Here is an 825-nt window from a genome sequence, read left to right as displayed (position 1 = left end):
GTAATTGTTCATGGGTCCACTATGCAGGAGCATGACGAGTGGCTGGAGAAAGTACTGAAGAGGACAGAGAGGGCTGGATTGAAGCTGAACAAGGAAAAATGTGGCTTCAGACAACCAGTTACACTTCAGGTCAGGTGGTAAATGCACGAGGTGTGCAGCCGGATCCAGGGAAGGTCAAGGCGATAGCAGACCTACCAGCCCCAACCAACATAAGGGAGTGGAAAAGATGGGTATGATAAACTATGTAGGGTGGTACATACCCACTTGTCAACCATCGCAGCACCACTTAATGAACTCCTTAAGACCAGCACTGCATGGACCTGGGACGAACCACAAAAGAGAGCCTTCCAGACCCTGAAACAAGTCCTGATAAGCAAGCCAGTACTGGCTTATTATGACCCCAACAAAGCAACAGCAGTATCGGCCGACGCCAGCAGCTAAGGGCTAGGGGGGGTGCTTCTCCAGCAACATGAGGATGGCTGGAAGCCGGTAGCCTATTTCTCAAGGACACTCAAGCGCGGAGACGCGCTACACTCAAATTGAAAAAGAGTGCTTGGCCTGAGTCGGGGGGTGCAAGCACTTTCGCCAACATTTGTGTGGCATGGACCGCTTCAAACTGATAACCGATCACAAACCCCTGGTCCCTTTAATCAACACACTCCGTTCAGCTCTGATCGGCTATGATACAGTAACAAATAATAGATATATTTGTTTCAAAGAATCAAAGTCCACAGATAGGTTTCCTAAATTGTTTTATTAAGCTACATATATGATCAACCATTCAAAAAAATAAACGTTTCATTAAGCTACAAATATTATCAACCA

Source organism: Cololabis saira, chromosome 3 (assembly GCF_033807715.1).
Source record: "Cololabis saira isolate AMF1-May2022 chromosome 3, fColSai1.1, whole genome shotgun sequence".
NCBI classification, from domain to species: domain Eukaryota; kingdom Metazoa; phylum Chordata; class Actinopteri; order Beloniformes; family Belonidae; genus Cololabis; species Cololabis saira.
The sequence above is the reverse complement of the archived record's forward strand: the minus strand, read 5'-3'. Positions refer to the sequence as shown.